Source organism: Balaenoptera acutorostrata, chromosome 14 (assembly GCF_949987535.1).
Source record: "Balaenoptera acutorostrata chromosome 14, mBalAcu1.1, whole genome shotgun sequence".
Taxonomy (NCBI): Eukaryota; Metazoa; Chordata; class Mammalia; order Artiodactyla; family Balaenopteridae; genus Balaenoptera; species Balaenoptera acutorostrata.
In genome coordinates, this window is record NC_080077.1 from 17,576,146 (window position 1) to 17,594,675 (window position 18,530).

Genomic DNA, 18,530 nt, shown 5'->3' on the forward strand with positions numbered 1-18,530 from the left:
TTCAGGCCATGAAGGATATGTAACAACATGAATTTTACCAAAATGGAGATTAAGGATTTGAAAAACTAATGGAAAATCCATCAAGAGTATAGCCTGCATAGAAGCTTTGGCAAATATTCCCATTATGGTCTCTGAGAATAATATTCCAAACAACTGGAGATTTCATGTTTCATATTAATTTTATCAAATTTTACATAGAAAATTACTAAAAACTCAAATGACATTTCTTTTTATTTCCTATAGTTTTATATACAGCCTTGCACATGGTGAAGACTCAATACATGTTGACTAAGTGTAATTGCATAATGCTGAATTACATAATGCTGAATTACATAAAACTGTATCCTCTAATTCATGTGTGTTTGTATAATGGAAAAAAATTTTTATATTGCATTTTTCTTGGACCCCAGGACACCTAGTAAAGTGCTCAATCAATATTTAGTATCGGATTGAATGACAGGATTATATATTTAATCATATAAATATAAATTCGTGACATTGCTTAAATAAAAATACAGATCTGGGAGGCAATTTTTATGTCTGTGTCTCAGATTTATGGGCAAAGCTTTATTTTATACCACTGGGTAGCTTGTGACACTACAGAGTGTTATATTAGGTTATAATGAGGTCCTTCTTAGAACACCTGTTACCTCTAATGTGATGTAGTTGTTTATTACCTCATAGGAGTTCCATTTACTATGGAATGTGAATTTTTGTGCAACTTCTAATTTAGATTGTCCTAGAGAGAAAATGTAATGGTGGTTTACAGGAAGGTATGGCTCTTGTCTCAGGAGAACTGACTGAGAATTTAAAGAACTTTCTGAGATTAAACAACAACTATTCTAGAATACAAGTGATCTCTTTTGTGATTTGAACATGCAAGCATTAAAAATACAACCATGAGGGCTTCCCTGGTGGTGCAGTGGTTGAGAATCTGCCTGCCAATGCAGGGGACACGGGTTCGAGCCCTGGTCTGGGAAGATCCCACATGCCGCGGAGCAACTAGGCCCGTGAGCCACAACTACTGAGCCTGCGCGTCTGGAGCCTGTGCTCCGCAACAAGAGAGGCCGGCGACAGTTAGAGGCCCGCGCACCGCGATGAAGAGTGGCCCCCACTTGCCGCAACTACAGAAAGCCCTCGCACAGAAACGAAGACCCAACACAGCCAAAAATAAATAAATAAAGGAGTTCCTTAAAAAAAAAAAAAAAATACAACCATGAGCACTGCTTTCCACAACATTGCCTTTTTCTTATAACAAAAGTACACTCACCTCGTTATTTTATCTGTTTCTCATGGTGAGTACTCATTGAGATCACTCTACAAAACACTCTCTACCAGAGATGTGTTCACAACCTCAAACTGACATACACCAGGAGGTTTTCCAAAGACATCTTCCTGATGGGAGAAGCAGCAGTACTGGTTTCAGGCTAAGGGTGTGTTCTGTTATGGTCTATGGTGAAAGTGACTCTGCAAGGGAACAGACTTGGTCACTTGATACGTGCTTCACGACCTGCCTCCAGGATTTCAACTTTATTGAAAGCACAGGGAATCACCTTCTGCCGTCTGGCTTTAAATACAGATCGTAGTTTTTAAGGACAATCTTGAAGTCACTTAGGTATGAAATTTCTTAGCTAGCCCCAAGGTGATGTTGGTATAAAAATTCCTCCCTTCTCTTATGCTCTTATTCTTCTCTAATTCTCTTATTAGAACATTGATGGCAATTTTCATAGCATTTTCTGACATTTTAAAGAAAACAAAACCAAACTTGAGAGTTCATTTAAGCAAAAATTAAAACTGGAGAATGTTTAAATTCAATATTGCTATTCACACAATACTATCTTCTAACAACTCTTACTAATTGGGTATACAGTTAATAATCGTTGGCCTCTACAAGGTACAAGTCACCATGAGGCACCAGGTATTGTGGCAAATGCTCTGAAGGATACAGGGATGCAATTAAAGCCAGCTATCTTGGTGCTTATAATCTGGTAGAAGGGATGAGACAAGTACATGAATAATAATAAAAGGTAAGAAAGAACAGATATCATATGAAAAGTATCATAAAACTGCAACAGGAATTCAGAAGGACAAGTGTCATTTGCCTTAGGGAACCAATGAAGACACTGCAGAGATGGCATTAGAGCAGGACGCAGTGACACGTGTAGAGGGTGAATGACTGTCTAGGCACAAAAAATGGGGTAGAAGGGAGGCAGAGACTGATTTTCTTCACAACAAATCTCTTGAAATTATGCGATAATGCATGTATTTCATAATAATAAAAGCTAAGGGAGTACCTTACACCATATAAAATAAATAACTCAAAGTGGGTCAAAGACCTTAAATATAAGAGCTAAAACTATAAAACTCTTAGAAGAAAACATAGGGGAACATCGTTTTGGCAATGACTTCTCGGATATGACATCAAAAGCACAGGCAACAAAAGAAGAATTAGAGAAACTGAACTTCATCAAAATTATAAAATTTTTTATACGCTACTATATATAAAATAGATAATCAACAAGGACCTACTGTATAGCACAAGGAACTCTACTCAGTACTCTCTAGTAACCTATATGGGAAAAGAATCTGAAAAATAATAGATATATGTATAGGTATAACTGAACCACTTTGCTGTACATCTGAAACTAACACAACATTGTAAATCAACTATACTAAAATATAAAATAAAAATTAAAAAAACAAAACAAAACTTTTGTTCATCAAAGGACACTATTAACAGTGTAAAAAGGCAACCCAGGGAAAGGGAGAAAAATATTTGCAAATCATATATTTATTTGATAAGGGATTAATATCTAGAATACATAAAGAACTCCTACAACACAACAACAAAAGCTACCCAATTTGAAAATGGGGGAAAAAATGAAAAAACAAAAAAACTTGAACAGATATTTCTCTTAAGAAAATATACAGATGGTCAAAAAGCATATGAAAAGACGCTCAGCATCACTAATCATTAGGGAGATACAAATCAAAACCACAGTAAGGTATCACTTCACATCCATTAGAATGGTTACTATTTTTTAAAAAAGGAAAGAAACAAAAGAATGAGCATCGGCAAGGATATGAAGAAAGTGGAACCTTTGTGCACTGTTGGTGGGAATGTAAACAGTATGGAGATTCCCCCAAAAATTAAAAATAGAATTACCATATGTTCCAGGAATTCCACTTCTGGGTATATATCCCCAAAGAATTGAAAGCAGAGACTCAGAGAGATAATTGTACACCTGTGTTCACAGCAGCACTATTCTCAATAGCCAAATGGTGGAAGCAATTCAACTGTCTGTTGATGGATGGATAGATAAATGGATAAACAAAATGTGGTAAATACATACAATGGAATATTATTCAGTCTTAAAAAGGAAGGGAGACTTCCCTGGTGGTCCAGTGGTAAAGAATCCGCCTTACAATGCAGGGGACACGGGTTCAATCCCTCGTCAGGGAACTAAGATCCCACATGCCTAGGGCAACTAAGCCGGCGCACCACAACTACTGAGCTCATGCGTCTCAACTAGAAAGCCCGTGTGCCACAAACTACAGAGCCCACACGCTCTGGAGCCCACGCATCACAACTAGAGAAGAAAAACCCCACACGCCTCAACTAGAGACAACCCCTCGCGACGCAACGAAGATCCCACATGCTACAACGAAAGATCCCATGTGCCGCAACTAAGACCTGACGCAGCCAAAAATAAGTAAAATAAATAAAAACATAATAAATAAATCTTTAAGAAAAAAACAAAAAAAGGAAGGAAATTCTGACACATGCTGCTACATGGGAAAACCTTGAGGAAACTATACTAAGTGAAATAAGCCAGTCCGAAAAGAACAAATACTATATAATTCCACTTATGTGAGATACTTAAGAGAGGCCAAATCCATAAAGACAGAAAGTAGAATGGTTGCCAGGAGTTGGGGGGAGCAGGGAGTGGGGAGCTACTGTTTAGCAGGGCTCAGGTTTCGGTTTTGCAGGATGAAGAGTCCTGTCGATGGATGGTGATGAGAGCACTACGAGAATATACTTAACACCACTGAAATGTACACTTAAGAATGGTTAGGATGGCAAATTTTATGTTATGCGTATTTTACTAGAGTCTTTAAAAAAATAATTTTTTGAACTAAAAAAAAAAAGCTAAACCAAACTAAAACAAGTTCAACCCCCCTCAATTACCCTCTTGTAATGAACAACGGCTTCCTAGACTTGAGAAGGGCCTGTCCCCCTGGCCTCAGATTCTCCCTGCTCCTCTCTGCCTTCCGGCCAATTCCCTAGGGCCAGATCCTTCCTGGACTACCTGGATTCCTATTCCAACCTCTTGGCACTCAAGCTCCACAGGCCACCCGTAAGTTGTCCTAGAAGAAGACATACATATGTTGGCTGTCTCTCTGCTAGGTGCTGATGGACACGACACCATTCTCTCTAAGCTTAAGCACTGAATTTAGAAATCTGTATACAAACAGTAACATACATAACAACAAATTAAAATAACACATACCAATTGCATTTATTTATAACTTCTTTTTCAACACTTGCAGTTCAGAAACAGATTTCACTCACATCAGTAACAGCTGCACTGGATCTCCTAATGATGTCCTTCAGAGGTATTCTTTGAGGTGCATATGGTGAGAATTCCAACCAAAAGAAACAAGCAAACAAACACAAGCATTGCTGAACAAATTCTCATCTGACTAAAAGGCTGGCTTGTGTTCAAAGTTTGCTTTTCCTTAGGTCAGACCAGGTGACTAGCACCCAGTAATGAGAAGCATGTCCATCTGGCCTGTTCTACAGCCCTGCCCCTTCTTCATTCCCATCCTCAAGTCAGTGTGACGTGGGTGTAAACACATCTCCACCTGGAGAAAATGTCTAAATTCTCCATTGCTTTGGAGGCCACCGCCCAGCACAAGATGGGTTGGATTCCAAGGATTAGCTTGTCAGTTTCTCTTTTGAGGGTTCTTTTTTTTTTTTGAGGTAACAAAATTGAGCTTTAATATTAGCAAAAATGGACACATCCCAAGGTCAGGCCACCAGTTCAGTTTTTCTCAGCATGTGCTGGGATGCAGATGCAGAGCCTACTCGCAAGCGTAACAAGTTTCTACGGGAAAATGGAGTCCGAGATGAATTCACCCCCAGGGGACTGAGGGAGGGTGCACGGCCTCGAGGTGTCACCGGTGGCCATTTTCACCTGGGCAGTGAAGGCCCAGGGGTATGGATGGAGGACCAGGTGGTGAGAGGAAGGGATGAAGGCAGGAGTAGGCGAGTGAGGAGGGGGTGGGAACACTGAGCAACAGATATGGAGGAAGGGTAGCGGGTGGGCGCGAGAGTTCCTTGGCATCTTGCACTCTCAGCCCTGCTGCAAACCAGCCCTGAAGTAGAACGGGGGGCGGGGGGAATAGGGGCAGAATCTCCTGTTCTCCTCGTGCCCCTGAACCAAGTACTACCAACGTAGGGGCGGGGGCATGAAGAGGTGTGGGCAGAAAGAGCATCTTCTCTGGTCTTCTTCCTCCCCGCTCGTCCCTCTCTAGGGACAAGATATTTTCTACAACCGTCGTCACCATTATCTGCTGATGTTCTCTCTCTCTCTCCCTCCCCCACCCAGCTCTTACACACACACACACACACACACACACACACACACACACACACATGTAAACACTCACCCACACATGACCACAGGGTGATCTCAGGCAGGAGGTGAGGACAAGAATGCCAGGGCTGAAGGGACAGGCAGGCCTAAGAGAGGGGCCTCCCTGTGCCCCATTTTCAGGGTGTGCAGCACAACGAGGAAAAGAGAGGGGGAGGAGAGACAAGAGGCAGGAGGAGCGACCCCTCATTTGAGCATCTGCTCATTGGCAGGAAGGTCTGTAAACTAGGGGCTTTTGGTTCAGCTACGCTAGGGACAGAATCAACCATCTGTTCCAAGTCTATGAAGAGCTAGTGTTGGTTCTTTCTTGGGTCCTCACCCAAGCTTCCAACACTTGCCTTATTACTGGTTCCCTGTCCACTATTCTGCAGTTCCATGTGACCATACAACAGGCTCTCACTTGCGGTAAATGGAAGGAAGGGAGGGAGGGAGGAAGGGGAAGAGGAAGGGGAAGGAAGGAAGGAAGGGAGGGAGGAAGAAAGGGCAAGCTGCTGCCTTGGAGAGGTATGGACCTCACAAACAATACACAGTGGGGGAGGTGAGGGCGCTAGGAAGTCAGTTTGCAAAAGATGCGGGTACCAAATGCATTTTTCTATTGTACTCCAGTTTTTACAAAGATCATCCTCATTGGATCCTGGGTTTTCACATTTAGATACCCATTTTAAGACAGCAGCCTATCCCTTAGAACCATACTAAAACATAGGTTTACATAAGCAAATTTTAAAGCAGGAAAAGACTTTTTTTATTATCAAATATACTTTCATTGGGAGACTTTTCTCCTCTAATCAGAAGTTTGAACCTCTTAATATATTTTATGTTTTTATTAGTCAATGGATTCATTCTTGTAATAAAGGCACTTTTCCCCAGAATTATACTCTCCAAAACTTTCTTGCTTTAAAAAGTTTCTTATTTATGCTTATTTTAAACACTAAGAGAGTAATAAGAAAGCCTCACTTTTTGAGGACAGAAATTCAAAGATGTTCAAAATGCCACTGTCATTGTCATTCATTCATTCATTCATTCATTTCACAGCTATTTATCGATCATCTAGTACATGCTGGGAACTGTTCTAGCCACAGAAATGCAGTAGTGAAGAATGTATTTATTATACACTCACTATAGAAAGGTGAAAGACAGAACACGAAGTACTGTGGGATTCTGAAGTAGACTGTGGTACAGACTGCACAACCTTGGGAATACACTAAAACCAGGGAACCGTACACTTAAAAGAGTGAATTTTATGGTATGTGAATTACATCTCAAAAAAAAAATCATTTTACAAAGCCCTATGGGAGTGTTCTGAAGGGAGATAATATGTACTATGCGCTTTCACATGTTAGGTATTCAATAAACGCTTTACAAAGAACACAATCAACTGTGGTATTTAATTAAAAGAAGATACCTACTCGAAAAAAAATATATATATATAAAATCTTGGTTATTACTGTAGTCAGCATTATCATTCTAACTATAAGTGCCCTTATAAGTCCAGCCCTGTTAAATTCATCCAAACCTTAGCTGTTTCCTTGTGTTGATCTAGGTCATGGCACAGAATAAGCTGAGCAATTGTACAAGTTCTTGTCCAATTACTCAGAAACCAGCCTTGTGCTTGCTTTTAGGTTGTAGAGTCCCGACCCTAGCCTGAGGCACCTGCTCCTCCAGACCAATTCAGCTAAGCTTTCCAACCAACAAGCATCACCACCTTTACCTTTTCTATTGTCCTAATGCTTAACGCATCTCCAGGTGAACGGATGGATACTAGAATTTGCTGTAAGCAGATCTCTATGTATCACCCACTTATGAATATGACTAACAGAATCTTATCCTTGGATGTCTTGTTCTATTGCAACATGAACTTCCTGAAATGAGCCTTATATTTTCTGTGACTAAAAACTCCCCCATGACACCACCTACGTTACTGAGACACGCCAGAAAACCATTAAATATTGTTTTTACTTTGCTGTTTTTACCAGTTCCCTGTATTCACTTTCAGGAAGAATAATACGTGCTATCATTTAGCTACCTCTAAAATAGTTATTACATAATACACTAAAATTACAATATTTAGAACCCTGTAATATTCTGTTGAACTAAATTTTCAAGAAAAGGATACAGGTAAAACAGCAAAATGTTTTATTTTACTTTATTTACTTTCTTTATTATTTTACCTTTCATGTTATTTTACCTTCTTTAATGGAATTCTTGAAACGTCTATTACCCCTTGTGTTCTGTAACAATGTAGGGAATATAATTTAACACATTCTTTTTAATTTACAAGGTTTTTGGCCCCTCTTCTAAATAGTCCAGACTGTCGAGATTCTTGAGTTCTATTTACTTTTTAAATTTTCTGTGTCTCCATTTATGAACACTTCCTACCACTATCAGATGACTGTCTCTAGCAATGAGTCAGCCCTCTTTTAATTTACTGCTTCTACTCTGTTGTAGGTAAAACGTCATGTACGTTCATTTGTGAGTGTCACGTACGTTCATTTGTGAGTGTGTATTTGTGTGTATGTAAAGAGAGAAAGAAGAGATGAAGAATGAACAAATAGAAAATTGGAAACTCCAGGAAGCTACTTAAAACCCAACTGTTTAGAATTGTTATCCTTGGTAAGGATTAGGAGACTTTAAACTTCTACTTTAAGGAATTCTTGTGAGGTTTTTTAAAAAAAAAATTTATAATGAGTGTATTATTGTAATTTGTATAATAAAAATTACTTTATATTATAATATTGTTTATAATATCACACATTTATATTACCCAAACACGTAATCTGTAAATCAAGATTTACTCCCTGGGGAGGAGTGGGGGAGGAGGAGGCGGGGAGGAGGGCGGGGGGAGGAGGTGGGGGGGGAGGAGGAGGTGGGTGTGGGAGGAGGAGGCGGGGTGGGGGAGGAGGAGGTGGGGGGGAGGCGAGGGGGGGAGGAGGCGGGGGGGAGGGGGAGGGCTGCTTTGGGAGGAATCTCCTGAGAGTAAAAATGCAAGGTCAGTGGGTGGCCTGGGGGGGTTCAGAGGGGGGTTCTGACCTCCTGGTTTCAAATTCCATCTCTGATACCTACCAGCTATTAGATTTTTAATAAGTCCTACTTATTTAGTATTCCTATTATAAATAATACTTATTATAAATATTCACTGAGCCCTAGCATGTACCCAGGAACTCTTCCTGGTGCTCTACAAACATTATCTTATTTAACCTTTACAACATCTGATGAAGCAGCCCTGTCATCCCCATCTGGCAGTGCCCAAACCGAGGTTCCAGGCAGGTCCCAAGCAGTAAATGTCCAGACAGGTGGGCAACGCAGCTTCCCTACCAAGTTATTTGGCCTCTCTTTGGGAGCATTATTTTCTGCCTCTGCCCAAATGAAATCATAAGATTACTAATACCCATCTCATAAGGGTATTAAAACTAAATAAGGGGACTTCCCTGGTGGCGCAGTGGTTAAGACTCCGCACTCCCAATGCAGAGGGCCTGGGTTCCATTACTGGTCAGGGAACTAGATCCCACATGCATGCTACAACTAAGAGTTCGCATGCTGCAACTGAGAAGCCCATGTGCCGCAACTAAGACCCAGTGCAACCAAATAAATAAATAAATATTTTTAAAAAAAACAAAAAAAAAAAACTAAATAAGGTAGTACATGTGGATGTCTCATAAACTCCAATGTACTTTTTATTTTTATTTTTTATTTTATTTTACTATATTTAAATTTTATTTATTTAATTAATTTATTTTTGGCTGCATTGGGTCTCCATTGCTGTGTGTGGGCTCTCTCTAGTTGCAGCGAGTGGGGGCTACTCTTCCTTGCGGTGCGCGGGCTTCTCATTGTGGTGGCTCCTCTTCTTGCGGAGCACGGGTTCTAGGCGCGCGGGCTTCAGTAGTTGTGGCACGCGGGCTCAGTAGTTGTGGCTCGTGGGTTCTAGAGCGCAGGCTCAGTAGTTGTGGCGCACAGGCTTAGTTGCTCCGTGGCATGTGGGATCTTCCTGGACCAGGGCTCGAACCCGTGTCCCCTGCACTGGCAGGTGGATTCTTAACCACTGTGCCACCAGGGAAGCCCCCAATGTACTTTTAAAATGTCATTATTACAATAATTAATCAGCATCATTATTATGGCCTCCTCACAATTTACCCTTCCTTTCTAGTTACTGGCAGTATTTTACATAGTGAGGCAGATAAAGTACCCTGAGTTTTACACATGTTAGGCTATACTGGTGATCAACGATGCAAAATAGCTTCATTGATAATTATCAGAAAATCACCAGCATTTAAAAGATTCATCAGAAACACTAAATAGTGAGCTTTTACTTAAGCTAAAATTCTCCTTTAGAAAGAAAGTTTTAATCTTCATGAGTCAAGTAACTGACTCCAATGAAGAATTCAGATAAAATATCAAAACAGATTCCAAAAGATGAAAGAGATCAAAGGAGTATCTTGGAGAAGTGAAACCCACACCCCAAGGAGAAAGGATATCCACACACAAACAAAAATACCCTTTGAAATCACAGCTGGAAATCTGTCTTCCTCTTGGCATCTTTGTTAAGAAGCCATGTCTCTGTTATCACACACATTAAAAAAATAACATACACTCCCACAAACACATCCAGATGTTCACGAATATTCATGATGTGCTTCCAATCTGGTTTGGACATACCCTTGATTTATTTTTGATTAAGTTCCATCAGCTTCTGCTGGGGCCCATGAGACAGACGACATTTGCTGTAGCACAAATTTTGAACATCTTCATAGTCTAAATAATTGCAGAAAGTCTCTCAAACTATCCCTTAGAAATAAATGATTTATGCACAAACCTCAGAATAACCAAAGACAGAGAAATTGGTTTACTCCTGAACCCAAACTCTAAGACCATTTCTACAGCTGATCAATAAGCCTCCACTTCTAAAACAAAGGTTGACATGGGGGATGGGGGGGAGGGCAAAAAACTAGAATGTGATGTCCTTTTTCGAGTAATACAGTGAGACTTTAAAGGAAAGGCAACAGACATGCTCTGAAGTTACTAAGATGTATTTTCCAGTCACCAAGTTACTCTGTGTCCTTCCAAACACCAAATGGTTGAAAAGCCAGAAGAACCAACTGAACCAACTGCATAGAACAAAGTAGCTCAACATTTTACCATCTTGCTTTCTTCTGTTTGAAATAAAATTCTCGAAACTTCCAAAGTGAAAAAAAAAAAAAAAGGCAGCTCCAAATCAAAAACTACTGCTGAAACCGGTGTAATGATCATCTCAAAACAGGGGGCCAGAGAAAGGTCCAGTCAATATACTTGGTGTTCCGGGGCCCAATTCTTTCTGTCCTTAGTCATTTCAATTGGTTCACAGGAGCTGTGGTGAGAGATCCTTCTAAAATATGGACCTAGTCTAGTGAATTCCCTGGCAGTCCAGTGGTTAGGACTTGGCACTTTCACTTCTGGGGCCCAGGTTCAATCCTACGTTGGGGAACTAAGGTCCCACAGTGGCTAAAAACAAATAAAATAAAATAAAATATGGACCTAGTCTACAGCCATATTACCCTGATCACGCAATGTGGACCTATAAGGTCAGAAGGCCAATGTCAGTTGTGTGTGCTGACACCAGAGAAGACTCATAACCCTGCTCCAGGTGACCTCCTGCCCGGGCCCTGCACGCATCTGCGTAATCCCACTCCAGACCCAACCCTTGCCATTTCAACCAAGCTGGGCCTTACAGGACAGGTGGACCACTTGGCCTGGGCCACTCAGTCTTTGCCGAGGATCTCAAACTTAGACCTTTGACAATATCATCAAATAACATTGTAGATACAGCTACAGAAACCCATTCTTAGGGCCTGAAAATAAGGAAACATTCATCACACTCTTTTACATTTTGTCTCAAGTCAAGACGGTACTGCCTCAAGTGTGCCACAAATTAGCATATTTAAATAGCCTATAATTAGCTTGTGATTAGCATAAATAAATTACACTGTAATCTTCCACGTTAACAGTGTTTAATTGTTAAATGTAAACATTGAGATCACACTATACTTTTGGTAACCTGGTTTTAATATTCCAGGGCTTCAAAATGCACCTGGCCTGGGCCTCACTTAACTTTGAAAGATCCCGACTCCAAAAACAGAGACACTCCTTTCCCCTCCAAGCCCAGATTCTGCCATCAAAAAGTGGCCTCTTTAATTTCTTGGCTTTTCTCCCCAATTACTGTTAATTTGGTTAACATCTAGGAATGCTCTCTGTTGTATGTAAATGAAAACAACTACAAAGCTCAGACTTTTTTCCCTTTCTGGCAAGCATTTATATTGAGCAGAATCCTATTTTGGTGTTTAATCCCCTGGGCACATTGTGTTTATAAATGCAAACAAACAAAAATCCATCATTTCTGAATGCTCAGGACCAAAACCAGAAAAAGAAGCTGATATTGTTGATTCCTATTTGAAAAGTCTGATGAAGACGGCTCAACTATTCTATCACACATAGCACATCTAATCTGTCCGTTTCCATAATGGTATGAGCAGTCTATAAAAGTCTCTAAGTTTAAGAGGACGGAAGCATACCTAAATTGATCCTAAGTATAATAAAAATCTTAATTATGAGAGGTACGGGATGCCAAGATCAAATCTGGCAGCCCAGAGACCTATTTATATTTATGTCCATGTTAACGTGGTGCAATGAACAAAAAAATGCTAAGTTGGGACTGGGCATTTGACTACAAATGGGACTTTGTCTGAGAGGAGCCCAAGCAGAGAACTGTATTACCATCTGGCTTAAGACATAAAGCCTCAGTGTATTTTGACATCAAGTGTGTAAATCCCACAGCAGAATGTGGTTCAGACTCACTGTCTAATGCCCACCGTTTCTGACTGCAATCTGCAAATCAACAGTAGCCCAAAGCAAGCAAATAATGTCCATTAAGACAAAATGAAACAAAACAAAAGCAAATGCCCTGGTGCAACAGTTGGGCTTTAGCATTTAGCAGTTGAATATTTAAAGTCAGGACAATTTGCAACACAGCTCACATATTTATCCTGGGGGTGAGAATAAGAATTCAGGTAGCCTCCTGGGGCAGCCAGTGTTCCCTAAGCACTGAGGTGGAGGCAACCCTTATCTTTTCTTGAATATCTTTTCTTGAATATTCAGGGAGCTCAAAGGTACAGGAAACCTGTTTTCCACAGGCTTTGCAGTCTCTAGCAAATAACAAAAGAAGAGCAGTCAATAAAACAAAACAAAACCCCCCACGGAGACTGGACTAGTCTGCATGACTGAGGAAAGCCACAAGGTCACCTTGGCCCAGCTGGTCAACTATTGCGAAATGGCAATTATTTTTGTTTTGTCTTGTGAATGGTGATGAATCAGAGCAACGTTCTATCTTTTTACATCATCAATGATCCAAGGACCTGTGAAAGGACAGCATGTATCTTTTCTCTGCACACCTGTTTATGCCTTAGGTTCCAGTCCTAGTAAACTTCCCTCAGTGGCCCATAAAAGCCACATTTTCTCTCTCATTTTTGACCTTTTCACTAACTGCGACCTCTGCCTTAAATTACTCTGCACTGTCTGCACCTCGCTCCCCAACCAGATTAATCATCTGTGTTTCCTTACAGTTGGGCTTGGGTATCACCTCCTCCAGGAAGCCTTCTTTGATTTTCCTAAACTGGATCAGGGGCTCTCTTGTGTACTCCTGCACGGCATTTTAATAGTCCGATTAGGGAATTCCCTGCCAGTCCAGTGGTTAGGACTTGGCACTTTCACTGCTGTGGGCCGGGATTTGATCCCTGATCAGGGAACTAAGATTTCACAAGCTGCGCAGCGTGGCCAACAAACAAAAAAAAGTCTGCTTACTTGTCTAAAGCCCCCACTAAACTGTGCCATCTTTGTGGATGGGGAACACATCTTTATCTGTATTTCTCGAATGACAACATCTCAAATGCTTGAGGCTCATTTAATAGTTTTAAATAATTACATACACGAATGAATTCAACAAATACTTACTGAGCACCTATTATGTCCCATGCACTGTTCTCCATACTGGAATACAGAAAGGACCAAAACAGACTGACAAAAATCCCTGTCCTCAAACTAGGATTTACTGGGAAGGGACATGAGGGAACTTTGTGGGGTGCCCTACATCACGCTGGGGTGTGGATAACATGCCTATATCCACCTGACAAAACTGGATAGCTAAGATGCAAGCATTTCAATATGTAAATTTTACCTCACAAAGAACTTTTAAAAAATAATAATTAAGCAGGCGTGAAGGGGCTTCCCTGGTGGCGCAGTGGTTAAGAATCTGCCTGCCAGTGCAGGGGATACAGGTTCGAGCCCTGGTCCGGGAAGATCCCACATGCCACGGAGCGACTAAGCCCATGTGCCACAACTACTGAGCTTGCGCTCTAGAACCCAAGAGTCACAACTACTGAGCCTGCGCTCTAGAGCCCATGCCCCGCAACAAAAGAAGCCACCGCATGAGAAGCCCGCGCACAGCAACGAAGACCCAATTCAGCCAGAAATAAATAAATAAAAATAAATAAATTTTTTTAAAAAAGCAGGCGTGAAGAGTAAAGATGAAGTGAGAATGGCAGGATGCCGGTAACTGTTGAAGCTGGGTAAGAGGCACAGGAAGTTTGTTATAGTATGCTGTTTATATATGTTTGAAATTCCCCAAAATAAAAGCTAAAAGAAACCTCTGCACTCAGGTAAATAAATATTAATGAAGTACAAATAAAAGATACTCCTGCATCATGACAGGAGTTTTTGATGCAGGAATAAAAAAGAAGGAAGAGAAATGAACAGTTATAGGTCACTTAAAATGAGGGACCAGGTATACTTTATAGCAGTTTTCTCATTTAATCCTTGTAACAACTTTATGAGATATTTTTACCCCATTTTATAGATGGGGAAACTGAAGCTTAGAAAGGTTACACAACTTGCCAGATAAGTACAACAGCCAGAATTTGAACCCAAGTCTTCCTGACTCCCCCAGTCTCCTTCCATCATGTTTCTCACACCCTTTTGCCACTGTGACAATCGCCGAGGCCAGGACTCCAGCTTGGGCGTGGGGTGGGAGAGGTAGGGTCTGAAGAAGCCCCAAGAATCACCTCTAGTCACGCCAGACACCACTCTTAGTGCCTCTGTCTTTGTCCAGAATTATACCTCAAAAGATTAAATTACGAAAATTGCTAGGAACAATAACTATGCCCCAGAATCATTCCTACACCATCGGCAATGGTTCTGATATCACATTTCTCTGTGATAATATGTAACAGTCCCAGTCCTCAAAGACCTGGGTGAGTCCTGCCTGGGCTCCTGGCTCTTGAGGCCCACACAGATGTGTTAACAGTGTGGCACAAACTGTAAGTCACCTGTAAGTGGCACAGAGATCCTGTAAGTGGTGACTTCCCTGTCAAGGCTATGATACAGCAACCACTGTACAAACTTGTTCCTGCCAACATCCAAGCAGACTCAGCCGCAAAGATGCCGAGGAAGCTGACACGGCCGGTAATAAGAGGCTGCCTTGCATGTGTCCCTCTCCTGGCCATGGTGTCACTTTGACAGATGTCAGACTTAGCATCACTAGACATGGGCCCATTATGGACTTGGAAAGCTGCTGCCATTTCCAAATGCAGCTTCTCACAGCCAAAAAAAACACACAGTGCTCAGGGATGTGCCCAAATGTATGGAAATATGGGCAACTTCCCTGCTGTTCCCAACCACTAACGACCTAATCCCCAGCAGAGGCAAGGGCTGTGGTCCAAACACACGGTTCCTTTAGGGCCCACTTGGTGCTAAATAGAAACACTCATGATAGTTATAATCTCAATCATAATCCGTGCTTATGCTGTTGAATTTTCACCCATCTGTACTCTCTCTGTTACCTTCGTCTAAACTAACTGGCCCCCAAAACACTTTATCAAGTACGGGCTTTATTCCAGTCAGCAGCCAGGTGATTAGGTCCTGGAGAAGTAGCTTGATATCCAGTCCCAAAAGTTAATTACTAACATAATTATCAAAACCTTTTATTTTTCAGGGTTAAGTCAAGCATCTCTGTGGGCAGGGTGACTTTTTGGCTTGTTTGTTCTCCAGCTGACATGTAATTAGCTCTTAAGGACACTGCATTTTTGGACTTTTTAAAGCCAAACATAAATATCTAAACATCTATTCTGTCTATAGAACATTTCTTCAATCTCCCAAATTCACCCATAGGATGTGAAATGAAACAAACCCATAAAACCAATTTAAACCATCACCCCAAACTCTCTGCCCTCAAAGCTGTCTCTAATGACTTTTTCTACAGCAGATACAACAAACTTAATGCTATTGTTTTCCCTATAAATTGTTTTATGCTCCTAACATGTTACTATTTCCTCTTAGTGCTTTCGGTGGATTATTTCTTCTCCAAGTCATCTCACTTCTGCTTTTTTTAATTTTTCCTTTCCGCTTTTTTAATTTTTTTTTTCCTTTTTGGCCAAGCTGCACCACATGCAGGATCTTAGCTCCCTAGCCAGAGAGCAAACCCGTGCCCCCTGCAGGGGAAGCACAGAGGCCTAACCACTGGACCACCAGGGAAGTCCCTCACTTCTGCTTTTGCCAGGGCTGCTCACTAGCACAGAAAACAAGTATTAAGCTGCAGGTCCTCCGACCCCAAGCTGCCCCAAAAGCCTAGCACGGAAGAAGTTTGCCTACTTGTCCGAAGGCAGAATTCACAATCTAGAAATACAGGTAAATTCTGATGCAATAAAAAGTGGCGTTACGAAAAAAAAAAAAGTAGCATTACGGACTGAAAGTTGCAGCTTTTCAAGAAAATAAGTTCCCATCAGGACTCAATCTGTGATGAGCTAACCACCGTGAGAGGGAACTTTTCCTAAGTCGCCGGTGTTGCAAGCACGGCCTGAACGATGACCTGAAACAACCTCTAACTTCTGGACTCCTGAGCTGTGTGAAGGATGTGAACCACATGGCATCTAACCTGGTCTTCAATACTTGCCTGGAATCTCATAGAACGGGAACTTGAATGCGCTGACTTGGGATCTTACTTCTCTCACTAACTACAGTTTAAAGGATGAAGAGAGTTTCCAGCTAGCTCCCATCAACTGTATCCACCACCACATTCCTGCACCTTTGATGAGAAGTAATTTAGCTCATGCGGTGTTTTCTCCCCACACTGTCTTTTGCAAAAGCTCTGGAACAGAGCACACCAAATTAGGCCCATCTATCTAAATGGGAAGAAGTTATTTATTCCACCTCCAGGCAGGCTTCTTTCCTACCAAGAAGGTGCTTTCCAAGGTTCCCAAACACTGGGGAATGACTATGGTAACCCCAACTCTTAACCGGCTAGAATTTGGGGAAGAGCAGTTGGGTGTCATATCAAGGATCATCTGTCAATTCACAGCCATCATCTCCTTGCATGGTGAAATGTCCAAGGAAGCCACAGAGTATCCTATTATTCCAGGTCAAGATCGCAACATTCAAGAACTCAGTGCAATAACGAAGTTGTTGTTTGGCTGCAATCTTGCCAAAAAAAAAAGGCACTAACTGTGCCCCAACAGGAGAGCCTAATTAATTTAACAGTCTTTTGCCACATGAGAATACTTTCTTAAAAGGAAGGAAATAATGCCCCTCCCCACCCCCCTTCACACATGCCAGGGGACAAAGTTACAGGAAAGAAGCCCTTGGCGACAATGACGCCCATGTGCCTGCCTGGGCCAGGGTGTCAGGCTCCTGGGGTGATGGCTTTCTGCCCCCAACGGATGCTTCTCAGCCTCAATCGATTCCATTATACTAACTCCCACCCATGTTGAACGCTAAATCAGTGAACAAAAAGAACAGTTATGATATAAGAAATCTTTACACGGACTGAGTTAAGCAAAGAAATGAAACTGCATAAGAGCACCAGCATCTTACTTAGAGTGGAAGTGAATGATGTCTACTTATGGAATATGCAGCAGCGGTGCCTAAACTACTTGGTGGGTCCCTTATCCAATAGGTTTTTTCAAACAGAAAAGGAATTATTATTATTTTTTTTTTTTTTTTAATTTTATAGCTACTTTATTTATTTATTTATTTATTTTTTTGGCTCTGTTGGGTCTTCGGTTCGTGCGAGGGCTTTCTCTGGTTACGGCAAGTGGGGGCCACTCTTCATCGCGGTGCGGGGACCGCTCTTCATCGCGGTGCGCGGGCCTTTCACTATCGCGGCCCCTCCCGTTGCGGGGCACAGGCTCCAGACGCGCAGGCTCAGTAGTTGTGGCTCACGGGCCCAGCCGCTCCGCGGCATGTGGGATCTCCCCAGACCAGGGCTCGAACCCGTGTCCCCTGCATTAGCAGGCAGACTCCCAACCACTGCGCCACCAGGGAAGCCCCAAACAGAAAAGGAATTATTAATAAAAGAATTATCTGTTTCGAGTTACTAATTTTTTCATCTCTACTCGAAGTAGATTTATGGAAAATCACAAAATAAACAAGGATTCAATTGAATCAGTAGTTTTCAAACATTTTTTTTAAAGGCAGAGGTACTGTTACTCAGAAAAGATCCACGTAGTCCCCTCATACATGAAAGAGCTTAAAAAGGAGCTGGTCCAGATAAGGAAACACGGAGTGTTGAGCCTTTTCTTCTGCCTCTCATCCCTAAAATGGTCTTAAGGTCACCACAATGAAATGGAACAATTTGAGAAGCACTGAACCAAAATGAATCCAAGACCTATATAGCAAATTTAAATTAATAAATGCAGAAGCTTTGGTAAGATACTTTCTAGTAAATGTACAACATGGAAATACCAGCACACATTTAGATTATATAGACCTAAGCTCTGTAGTTACTGTTTATCACATGGAACTTCAAATGCTCCACTAATCATACACATAAAAGTCTTTATAAAACAGCCAAATGAATTTCAA

At 41.4% G+C, this 18,530-nt stretch overlaps 1 protein-coding gene across 3 annotated transcripts in view; it reads right to left on the reverse strand.

The window, feature by feature from the left end:
- Positions 1 to 18,530, reverse strand: part of SASH1 (SAM and SH3 domain containing 1) — a 255,831-nt gene that overhangs the window by 130,791 nt on the left and 106,510 nt on the right. The window lies entirely within an intron of this gene.